This window comes from Plecotus auritus, assembly GCF_963455305.1.
Source record: "Plecotus auritus genome assembly, chromosome: 9".
In the NCBI taxonomy this organism is placed as follows: Eukaryota; Metazoa; Chordata; class Mammalia; order Chiroptera; family Vespertilionidae; genus Plecotus; species Plecotus auritus.
In genome coordinates, this window is record NC_137783.1 from 110765316 (window position 1) to 110777378 (window position 12063).

A 12063-nucleotide genomic window follows, 5' to 3' on the forward strand; every position below is an offset into this window, starting at 1 on the left:
CACATACATCAACATAGTCCTGTACAGACCTAAACCTTGTCAAGCATGAACAGACCCCGTGCAGCACACAGCTGCACACGTGTTTCCATGTTCACACTACTATAACCAGACACAAACATATTTAGAGATGCACACAAAGACACCTGCCTGAACACTGACACTGTCCTCCCCTGGCGAGCACTTGGGCCTGATAGCGGGGCTAGCAGGGAAGGGGCCCACCCCTAGTAATCCCTCCTCCCACCCCACCCAGCTGACCAGTGTCCTGTATTTGATACAGTCCTAGAGAGTTCAGTCCTATCCCTCTCCACCCCCCACAACCCACCCCCATGGGGAGGGGCTCAGGCATTTACACCCCTCACCACCACCTGTCCCTCAAATCCAGGTACTGTCAGATCCTATCCCAGACCCCTTAACCAGGATGGGGGGGGGGGGGGGCGGGGTGAACTTTGTTTTGCACCAGCTCCCACCCCCAACCAGGGGGGCACTGGTACACCCTTCAGCGGACTGGGGGTGGGGGAAACCCTTTGCTGTGCCTCAGCTGTGGCTGACTTCAGACTTAATGCTTCCCTATGTACTGAGAGCTCCCACACTCACCAAACCCTCAACTGACTCCCTCCTCCAAACCTGCTTGTACCTGGATTTCCTGCACAGTGGAGATCTTCTGACTCCATCATCCAAACTAGTCCCTTCACCCACCGCCTCCCGCCCCCCTGCTTAATAACTTCATCACTTCTGTTTTAACTTCTAGAAGCAGACCAGACTCTCTCCTGCCTCAGGGTCTTGGCCCATGCCTTTTCCCTCTCCTCGGGAGCACTTTTTCTTTTCTTTTAAGACTGTCTTACTGCAAATGTTACCTCCTCACGGAAGCCCTCCCTGATCCACAGATTAGGTAAGGTGCACTTGCTTTGTGCTCTCAGATTCTCCATTTTTCTTAACCAGGTATCATAGTTTGTAATTATACATTTGAGCAACTGCCAGATTGATGCCCATCCCTGGGAACTGTAGCTTACCTCTGGGCCATACCACTCTGCACATAGAGCTGGCTAATAAACAAACCCCATTAACTCTTCCTTTCCCTTCTCCTCACACAGCAAGCCAGCCCAAAGTTCCTGCTCACAAACCTTCCCTGACATCCCCATGGTATAGGCTCAACCTCTCCTGCTGGCCCTTACAGCCTCCTATCCCCCTCTGCCCCATTGTCTCCCCTCTCCCTCAACCAGGGGAGTCCACCCCCAACCCCATCCAAGGGAATTATTCCTCATCCTCTCCTGAGAAGGCAGGACTCGGGCTCTGGCAGCACTGGCCAGTTCAGAGTCCAAAATATCTAACACTAAAATTTTAACTCCCCAACAGACAGCTCCCAAGTAGCCAATAGTAAAAACAGGAACAGAGAATTCCCAGAGAGAACCAGTGTGACCCACACCTGGCAGCAGGCCCCAAAGTAGTGAGCACCATGCAGCGGTGGGGATGCTCCCAGAGGCTGCACTAAGCAGAGCCTGACACCTGACAGGTGCCCGCCAAGTGCTAAGTTTGTGACACGTAATGATGGGTGAACCTCTGTCTCCCCTAGGCTCCACGAGGGCCTGGCCCACAGTGACTGTTGAGTCAATTTGCTGAATGAGAGAATGAATGAAGGGCCTGGCCAAGCGTAACTCAGTGCTTGAGCATAGACCTATGAACCAGGAGGTCATGGTTCAATTCCCAGCCAGGGCACATGCCCTGGTTGCAGGCTCAATCCCCGGTGGGGTGTGTCTGTGTGTGCAGGAGGGAGGCGAGCAATGATTTTCTCTCCTCCTTGAACTTTCTATCTTTCTTTCCCTCTCCCTTCCTCTCTGAAATCAATAAAAACATATATTTTTAAAAAAGAATGAATGAAGGCATGAGCGTGTGCTCTGTACAAACTGCCCTTCTGGTCCCACTCTGCAGTTATTCTCAAAGTGTGGTCCCTAGACCAAGAGCTTCAGTGCCTCCTGGAAATATTAAGAATTCTCAGCTCCCCCCAACACCTTACTTACTGATCTAAAACTCTGGAGTGGGGCCCAGCAATCTGTGCACTGGCAGCATGGAACTTCAACACCTAGAGCCTGTCTGGTCATCACATCCTGCTCTGGGAGTGGGTTCTTGCCAAGCCCCCTCTGCTCCTGGGAGGCAGGAACAAGGGTCCTCCTCTGCCTCCAGTTTGGACCAAGAAAACCAGTGAGTCCTCTGCCTCTTATCCTCCCAATGGGATGGACTGTGGGCTTCCCGGGGGTGAGGCCTGCTCCTCCTCCCACTCCTCTCAGGGCTGGACAAGGGGCAGAAACTGGGACAGCCAGGCCAATTGACTGAGTTATGGTTTGAGCAAAGAGGATGGACACACCTCTTGATCTAATCCAAGCAGCCAGGCACCAAAAATAATCCTATACCAGCATGCGGGCTCAAGGTCAGCAGGCCCCACCCCTGGTCCATTGCTTGATCATTATAGCTATTTAATCCACCGTTAGCTTTCTCTCAGAACACCTTTTTCCCCACTTGACCCTCTCCAGCTATAAGACTAGGGCCTCATTTTCTGAGTAGTTGGGGTGGGCGGGGGGGGGGGGGGTGTGTGTGTGCATAGCTTGGGCTTTTTAGTGAGGTGTATCCATTCCCTCAACAGCTCCAGCAGGACTGGCCCTGCAGAAATAAATCCACTCTGGCTGGAATCTAGGAGCTCTCAGACAACACTCATAAGGCTCAGCAGAGGGAGTCACTTCTGCCTTGTGGGTACAGGGAGGGCTTCCTGTAGGAGGCAGGGTTTGAACAAGGTCCTGAGGTCAAGAAATCTAAAGATATGTGGGCGCCCAGCCTGGAGAAGGGGGTGGGGGTTCGTGCCAAAGGCACTGCTTGCTGCTGTTTCATTAAGGATGGCTAATTAGATTCCAGCCTGTTGCCATGGCAACAAAGGGGTGGGTGAGAATATGAAAGGAAGCTGATAGAAGGACCAGGAATACACAGCTGCTTAATTAGGGTGTCCAGGGTGTCCATATCACAGGCACCGGAGCCTGGAGCCTGTCAAGGTGAGGGTTATCTGTGGTGGGGCTAGAGAACACCTCGTGTAGGTCTCTGAGCTCCTGCTTCAGGCATTGATTTTTCCTTTTGAGTCCCTGCAGTTGTTTGGGTGAGTCTGGCTCAGAATAGTTTTTACAAGTGTATGAAGTGCTTGGTAAAGGTCTACCCAGCCCTCCCCACACACCTCACATCCCACCACAACACGTACACCCCTTCCCCCTACCATGTGCCAGCCCTGAGAAATACCTAATCTTCCCTACCTGCACCAAGTCTGCTGATAGCTTCCTCATCTCTGACAGAAGCCCCAAACCTTGCTTGCCTGCCTCTGAACACACCCCCACTCTGCACTGGGACACTGCCCACTTGGGGCCACTTGGTCCTACAGGTGATGCTAGACCGATTGGGGACCCAATGATGAGAAAGGACATATGGAAGGACAAATGAATGGATAATAAATAGCTGAATAAATGAAAGGATGGAATGATGATAGAGGAGTAAATAATAAATGGATTGGTGAACAGACTGATGAATGAAATGACAAATGAATGGGTGCACAGATACATATTTCAATAGTAGTTCACTGAGTTTTATTTTATTCATTTGTTGACTAGTTCAATAAATATTTATCGAGTACCTACTAGGTACCAAGCACTGTGCTAGGGATTAAAGGTAAGAAAAGAGGACTGTGCCTGCTGGGCACAACAGCCTGGAAGGAATTGAAAAAGAAATGACAAGTGCAATGCAGGTTATGAAGGAGAAATGCAGGTTCTGAAGCAAGGGTTCCATCCATCTAGCCTTCACATCTGCGTGGCTCTATATAAATATCTGCCAGGAGAGTCTGTGTCCCGGGGCCACCCAAACTGGAACACTGGGAACTCCATAATCTAAGAATTCTCACCACCACTAATGCTGTTTGAACATCTGTCAGGTGCCAGGCATCCCAGGGCTTTCCAAACCCTGGCTGGCTCCTTTAATCCCCAAAGCACCCCAATATCAAAGGATGGTTGGTTATTGTTACCCCCCACTTAAGGTGCAGGGGCGTCACCTTACTGGGAAGGGGAGACCGGTGGCTGCCTCCAGGCCCCATGTCCTTTTTTTTTTTTTCATCTTCACCAGAGGTCATGCTTAGAGAGAGGAAAGGGGAGAGAAGGAGATAAGGGGGAGGAGAAGAAGAAGAGAGAGAAACATCAATCCACTGCCTTTGCCACTCTGGAGACTGGGGATCAAACTCACAACCTAGGCATGTGCCCTGACCCCAGAATCGAATCGGCAGCCCTGGCAACACTTGGGTACATCACAGGCTGACACTCAACCTGGGGGTGTGTTCAGAGGCAGACAAGCAAGCAACTGAGCCACTCTAGGTGGGCTTATTTTTTATAGGCCCCATATTGTTAAACCCACCACGTCCGGGGAGAACCCCTCTCCACCTCCCCTCGGCCTCACGCACTCAGCTCAGCCTCATTTGTGTTGAGACAGTGACACAAGCAGGTGCTCCTGATGCAGGTGGTTTTGGTGGAAAACAAAATGCTGCCACGAGCAATGCTGAGATCCTCTTTCCTGGGAACCGAGCCCTGGCTAGTAGTCCACACGGACCATCAGACGCTCCTGACCCCACGGATGTCCGTGGACACGGAGTCAGTACCAGATGTTCGCAACCTAATGGGCTATCCATTTCACTGATGGCCACTGCCCTCCTCATGTCCTTAGGTTCATCAATGACACAAAGGTTCCAAAGGACGGACTTCTTGGTATAAAGGTTGAGGGCAAACTTGAACAAGATAGCTTGGGCTCAAATTCTGGCTCTACCATGTACTCATGATGTGACCTTGAACCAGATCCTACCCCTCTTGGGGCCTTAGTGTCTCCATTTGTTCCTGAGACCCCTTCCTTCTTCTTCCCATCATCAGTCTCTTCCCCATGCAGCACCACGTCATAGCCCGTCCCCTACAAACCCTCCCTTCTGGAAGGAAGAGTCTCTCGAGCTCCACAGAGTTCCCAGGCTTCACAGGCAGCTGCAAGGGCAGTGTCCAAGCCACAGGGCTCCCTTGGGACTGGCTGTTCCGGGTAGGCCCCAGAATTCTGTGGAATGCGCTTTGGGAATAGAAAGGAGAGATCAAGTGCCTCAGGTCCTTCCTGTCAAAGGGCCACTGCCCTGCTTAGGTGGGCCTCTGGGTGCACTTGGAGGTGCAGCTATGATTGACACGACATGGGTCCCACATGTGTGGACACATTCATGTGTCTGTGTATGCCCGTCAGTGGTCTAGTGCAGCGGTTGGCGACCGCTGGCCTAGTGCACAGCCTGCCTGTGGGTGATGGTCCGTGCAGTTCTGTGGCAGAGTTGGAAAATGAAGGGACCACTCCAATAATAACCCAAAACAGCTATAACTCTTGTTTACTAAAAACTTACCACGTGCCAGGCAGGAACTAAGTACTTTACATCACTCTCATTTCATCTCCCTAACCATCCCAGGGAGGTGTGGCAGACTGCATTTCTCCGGCTAGCTATCACATTTCCCACCCCACATGCTCTTCTGACAACGAGGCACTGACACTCTCCCCATAGAGTGATGAGGGTTAAGTCCCCTCTCCTTGTAACTGGATGGACCTTTGTGACTTCCACGGCCAACAGAGGACAGAGAGGGATACTATGTGATATCCAAAGCCAGGCCATACAAATGCCATGTACAGTGAACTCTTGATTTTGTGGACCTCGGTTTAACGGATTTCAGATTTAACAGACAAAATTTCTCATCCATATGTCATATGTGAGAATTAACACCCTGTTAATTTAAAAATGCTATTAACCAGGATTTGCTTATCATTAATGTAACAGGTTATTTTTTGTTATTAATTCACTGTTATTTTTAACAAATTTTAGCGAATAGGCCAAATGTTGGAAAAAACACTGTAGTAATTTTGCTGATATTAAATAATATGTATCTATAACTATAGTCTACATATTTAAATCCAAGAGTCACTGCTCATAAACAGTGTTGAGCTAATTATTAGCAGGTGATCACACCAAGTCCCTTGTGGTAATTGGTTCCCTTGTTGTATGGTGTGACTTTCGACAGCAATTTTAACAGTGGTGGCTGATGTTTGACATGTGCTAAGCCACGCCCAGATGTGTGCAGTGGATTACTAGACCTAATCAGCATAAATTTTAAATTACTGTAATACATATAGAAAACTTGTCTGTGAAATTAAACTTTTCACAAATACTTAATTTTAAAAAAAAACCCATATTTTTATTCATTTCAGAGAAGAAGGGAGAAAGAGAGAAGAGTAGAAACATCAATGATGAGAGAGAATCATTGATCAGCCTCCTGCACACCCCACACTGGGGATCGAGTCCACAATCCAGGCATGTACCCTGACTGGGAATCACACCATAACCTCCTGATTCAAAGATTGATGCTCAACCACTGAGCCACACTGGCTGGGCATAAATATTAATTTTAATTACACAAATATCCTACCTAATGAAAGACTAATATCTAATAAAAGAGTAATATTCAAATTAACCATCACTCCACTACACCCACCAGCCAATCAGGAGCAAATATGCAAATAAACCCAACCAAGATGGCTACAGCCACAGAGAGCAGGAGGGAGGCTTGGGTTTCCCTGGCAATGGAGGAAGCCAAGCTTTCCACCTGCCCTTGTTGGCCTAGGCCTCCACTCAAGGCTGCAAAGTTTCAATGATAGAAGATACATAAATCCAAACAGAAATGGCAGCAGCCACGGAGCTGCAAAGAGCAGGAGGCTAGGGTTGCCCCTGGCGATGGAGGAAGCCAAGCTTTCCGCACACCCTGGCCGGCCCAGGCCTCTGCTTAAGGCTACAAAGTTTCAATTATAGAAGATACATAAATCCCAACAGAAATGGCTGCTGCCACGGAGCAAGCAGAAGGCTTGGCTCCGCTCCAGGCTACAAAGTTTCAATTATAGAAGATAAATAAACCCCAGATACCAGGGCCTCCACTTGGGTTGCCGGGGGGCGTGGCCGGCCTGCAAACCACCACAGGCCCCTCGCCCAGGCTGCCCTACTCCCCAAGGGAACCCCCACCCTGATCTGGGACACCCTTCAGGGCAAACCAGCTGGCCCACAGCTGTGCACCAGGCCTCTATCCTATCTAATAAAAGAGTAATATGCAGATTGACCATCACTCCAACACACAAGATGGATGCCCCCATGTGGTCAAAGATCCTGCCCCCATGTGGACACAAGATGGCCAGCAAGGGAGGGCAGTTGGGAGGGACCAGGCCTGCAAGGGAGGGCAGTTGTGGGCGATCAGGCCAGCAGGGGAGGGCAGTTGGGAGGGACCAGGCCTGCAAGGGAGGGCAGTTGGGGGCGACCAGGCCTGCAGGGGAGGGCAGTTAGGGGTGACCAAGCCGGCAGAGGAGGGAAGTTGGGGGCGACCAGGCCTGCAGGGAAAGGCAGTTGGGAGGGACCCAGGCCTGCAGGGAGAGCAGTTGGGGGGAACCAGGCCTACAGGGGAGGGCAGTTAGGGGAAAACAGGCTGGCAGGGGAGCAGTTAGGCATCAATCAGGCTGGCAGGGGAGTGGTTACAGAGTGATCAGGCTGGCAGGCAGAAGCGGTTAGGGGCAATCAGGAAGGCAGGCAGGCGAGCAGGTGGGAGCCAGCAGTCCTGGATTGTGAGAGGGATGTCCGACCTCCCACCGGGATCAGGCCTAAATGGGCAGTCAGACATCCCTCGAGGGGTCCCAGATTGGAGAGGGTGCAGGCTGGGCTGAGGGACACCCCCCGCCCCCCCCCGCGCGCACGAATTTCGTGCACTGGGCCTCTATGTCTACATAAGTAAAAACAGGTAAACTAATGAATTTGTCAAATTTTTAACATATGCATTTGGAAAACCTACTTTATTATATAATGGACTTTCAGCTTTAACAGATAGCCCCTCGCCCCCAAGTTAGTCGTCATATTGAGGCTTTACTGTACTTCCACATTGCTCTCTTGAGTTTCTCATCAGGATGAGGTTCCACCCAAATGCCAGCAGGAATGTCAGATTTGTGAGTGAGGATGCCTTTAAGGTGATTTCAGCCCAGCCACTTTAATGCTCATTTAATCCTAATACCAATCCTCTGAGCTATGTATTACTATCATGGCCTTTACAGATGAGTAAACAAAGACGCCCGGAAGTGAAGCTACTTGCCTGAGGTAATGAAGTCTGATGTGGAATTTGATTCCAGGTACTCAGCACACCAAGCGGCCTGAGCGAATTCACCAAGGTAACAAAGCACGTACATGAGGAGTCAAGCCAACCCAGAGCACCTGGCATCGTGGTGGTGGGTGTATTCTCTTCCCGGATGACTGGAAATAGCGAGATGAAATAGGAGGGAGGGCTCTGTGTCTGCCTCCCCACCACCACTACAAGGTCAATAAAGGCAAAGACCTGCTCTCTCCGTGTTCACAGCTGTGTCCCAGACACACAGTAGGTGCACAATACATATCTGTTGATTGACTGAATTGCTCTGTGACTTTCACCAAGTTGCTCCCCACTCTGGGATTCAGTTTCCCCCTCAGTGAATAAATAAGGGGGGGAGGGGCTTAGGCGGATGCTAAATTCCCCACCAGGCTCCCTGAGGGAGGTGGGTCAATGAGGTCATGCTCAGAGATGGGAGCTGGACAACCTGACCCGCCCCCCTCTCCCTCGCCTGATTTCCCTGCCAGGATCCAGGCTTTAGTGAGGAAGTTGGGGCTCTGGAAACTGAAATTCTACCAGATGTCCCACAGGTGGCAGCAGAAGCCCGCATTGCAGGGGCTATGGTGCATGTGGTTTGATTTTAACATGTATTTTTTTACATGTGGGTTTCCCCCCCTTTTCTTTTTTCTTTCCTCTCCCCTGCCCCTTCCCCTTATGTTCAAGAAGATACAGCTGGATCTTCCAGCCTGGGAAGGAGAAGTTTCTTAACGTCATGAAAATTGGCGGGAAGCAGGAGGTGGTATGGGGGGGCGGGGAGGGTAGATGGATAGACAGATCCCAATAGATGTGAAAACATTTCCTGATGAGCTAGTAAGCTCTGCATAGCTTCTTGGGCCAGAGGCTGGGACTATCACCTCCACTTTACAGGTTGAAAAAATGAAACCCAGCTCTTCTAGGCCCCACATCTGAGTCAGGGGGCAAGTTGCCCCCCATCCTTGAGGGAAGGAAGAGATGCCATTGGGAATCTGATGAAGTCTCAAGGTAGGATTTGCTAAATCTGGCAACCTTAGCTCCCAGGAAATGCACCCACCACTTCTGCCCACATAGTGGTCTGGCCTGTGGTCCCAGCCCTGGATCAGAATTTGTGGACGAGGCCAGCTTCCAGAGCCTTCCCCTCCCAGTACTAAAAGTTACTTCATTCAAAACGTTTAACCTTGGAGCATCACATACGTGCTGCTGAAGCGAGCACATTAATTAACTTTGCTCATCACAGAACACTGCACAGGGAATCGGGCTCATGTGGTTTGGGACCAGTACCACTACCTTCTTGCTGCTACAAACATCACTTCCCTTCAGCCTATTTCCTTACTTGAAAGTGAGGGTGAACAACTATTGCACAGTAGGTGATCTGCAAAGGAGGGCTCCCCTCCCTTGCCTCCACCCAGTTCTCCAGCCTGCAGGGAGGCTGGGGTGAGGGATCGTGAGAACGGAAGTTATCCAGTGTCTGTGTCCAGCCCCTTCTGTCCTCTCCTTCCCTCCCTCCGACACAGGCACAAGTTGGGGGGAGGGGGTGAGAGCTACATTTGTGTGTGTGTTGTTGGGGTGGGATGGGGTGTCCCGCCTCTAGAGCGGAAGATGATTCACTGGGCTATGGGCCAGGCACCCTGGGAAAAGCCAGGCCAGCCTCAGGCCAGAGCCCCAGGGAGCTAAGAGACAGGGAGGAGGGAGGCAGGGCCTGTCTGAGCTGTAGCTATAATCCTGGGGTCTCTCAAAGGGCGCTCCCCTCCCGCCCCCCCCCCCCCCCCCCCCAGCCAAAAGAGGCCATCTTCCCCACTTACCAGGGTGTGAGAAATTCTACTCAGACACCACCAAAGGCCCCGGGGAGATTGAAGTGTTATCAGCTCCTACTAACCTAGTAATCTGACCTCTGTTCTAGGCTTGGATACTGATAGAATAACAAGGCAGAGGTGCTCCCTCCCTTTCCAGCTCCAAGATTTCAGCATCCATGCCTAGAACAGAGTCTGGCTCACAGTAGGAGCTTGGTACATATTTGTGAAGTAGTGGATGGATGACAGCAAGTATCAGTGTAATGAATGCACATAGCAAATTTGGAATGTCCATGTTCAATCCTCTCTTGAAGATTCCTTCCCATTTTACGTATGGGCACCGAGGTCCAGAGAGGAAAGAGTCTCGTGACCCCCCAGGGCAGCAGGCAGTCAGCTGAGGGTAGATCCAGGCCTTTGGGTCTCTTCCACTATAGTTTGCCCAAAGGGGACCAGCCAGCTGAGAGGCATTGTGGCCCCCATCTTCTCTGCCCCTCCCCTATTCCAGGACCCAGGGGACATTCCCAGAGGGGAGCAAGTTCCATCCATCAGTCAGTCACTCTGGCCCTGCAGTGAGCCTTGGCGACCCTGGCCCAACCCAGAGCCCAGGGAAGCCCCCCTCCTATCATATGAGGCAAGTTTAGGATGGTGGAGATGACCAGTGACAGTGACCATGTCTTGCCCAGATCCATCCACCCAGCCTCCAGGGCGCTGTCACTGGGCCTGGGCCATGCTGGCAGAAGTGGTCTCTGCCTTGGGCTGATCAGAGGCAGCCTCAGCTCCTAAGCCTTTCTGCTTTCTATCAGCAACTAATGTCCAGCCTTAGTGCCAGGGCAGCAACTTCATATGTGTGTGTATGTGTTGCACAAGATTCACAGCTGAAGGTCAGCCTGAGCAGGTCTAGACTCGACTCTCCCGAGGCCCCAGAACTGGAGCCACCACTTCCAGGAAGCTGTCCCGATAACTCAGATCTGCTGACTCCCCTCCTTCTGTGAGAATCCTGGGCTTCTGGAGTTGCAGTCTTGAAGCCTCAGTCTCTCTAGGCTTACAGTTGCAATGTTGCCAGTAAATGGCACCACCCAGCACTTCACAATCTACTAAAGGCTTGAATGGCCTCATTGAATCAGATCCTCATAGCAACTCAGGGGGGAAACCAAGGCTCAGTGGAAAGCCGTAACTTGCTCAGGTTCTCAGGACTAAAGAGGTGGTGAGGCTGGGGCTCAAAACCCCCTCTACCACTGACCTGCTGTGGGACTTGGGTGAAGCACATAACCTGTACCTGAGTAAAGGAAGAGAGCAATGACTTACAAATAGGAGTGAATCTCTCTTGAGGGGCTCCCATGTGCTGCTTATAGGTATTTATTTGAACCTTGAGTGAAGCCTCCTGGGCAGGCCCTATTATTACCCTGCTTTCCACAAGAGGATAATGGGTGCAGGGAAGAGCCTGCTCCAAGTCTCCCAGCAGACTCCTCCAGTGGGCCGAAGAGGCAGAATACCCACATCTATTCCACAGTGAAGGAGAAGGGGAGCCTTCCAGTCCAAGGAGGCCCAAGCAGGACGCTCACACCACCTGCCTTCGTCACAACACTTAAGGAGCTAAAATGCCAAGGAGAAATGTTCAGTCTAATAATAAATGAAAGAAGCATGAAACATACATGCTGTATCACCTCAACATTATGAAATATACATGCACATGTACTTGCAAGGAGAAAAGGCTGGAGGCAACACGCCACACACCAGAATTTAACAGTGGGCTGGGTCCCTTGGCAAAGGGAGGGCAAAGCCAGAGGTCACCCTGTACTGACGGCTGTTCCGCCCTCCAGGAAGCCCACATCTGTGCCTCAGTTTCTTCATCTATGTAACAGAAAATAGCGTTTACTTAGCACAGTGCCTGGACAAAGAGTTCTCAATGAATATTGGCTGTTATGAAAAACCACAGAGCCTTAGAAGGCAAGTCATATCAGAGGTTGGCTGGGCCAGCCCCGGACCAGGGCAGGCATCTCCCGGCAGCCCTTGCTTGCATACCCCCAGACCAAGGAGCTCACCCT